Raw genomic sequence first — 666 nt, forward strand, 5'->3', positions numbered from 1 at the left:
ACAGTCAAAACAGACGGGGTCAAAGGTTAAACAAACCTTGTTGGCTGCCGTTGAATCCTTCTGACCGTCTGCTCAGCTTCAGATGTAAATAATTATAACTTTAAACCGCAGCTCTCCTGTGATTGGACAATGTGACGGTGACATTAGTTCCACTACAGAGATGTAAAAACACACTTTAATGTTCCTAACTATAACACATCAAATCAGTTTAATCACATCTTACAGTTTAACTTTACACCAAACTTTTAAATGAGAGTATTTATTTACTGCATTAAATGATTCATGAGTCATGTGTGAATGAACGGTCCACTGTGCATCATGATCACAGCGATCATTACATTTAGGTTTCACAGATCAGCTGCTGAGCCGCTCGAGCACGATGCAAAAAAACAGCAAAATAACCAGCGACACACGCAGAGTGAGAACTGGGTCAAACCTCAGAGTCTCAGCATGGAGCCACACCTGTTGTCTGCTGGTTAGAAAGACTCTGACCATCTGTGTGTGTGTGTGTCTGTGTGTGTGTGTGTGTGTGTGTGTGTCCCAGTGTCATGGCCGCCCATCAAACTGTCCCTCCATATGGATTAAAAACACATTAGTCACTGCTCACAGATTACACAACTCAGCGTGTTACAATAACACACTGATCCGGGCCTCATTACTGAGTGT

This window comes from Scomber scombrus, unplaced genomic scaffold (assembly GCF_963691925.1).
Source record: "Scomber scombrus unplaced genomic scaffold, fScoSco1.1 SCAFFOLD_280, whole genome shotgun sequence".
Classification (NCBI taxonomy): Eukaryota; Metazoa; Chordata; class Actinopteri; order Scombriformes; family Scombridae; genus Scomber; species Scomber scombrus.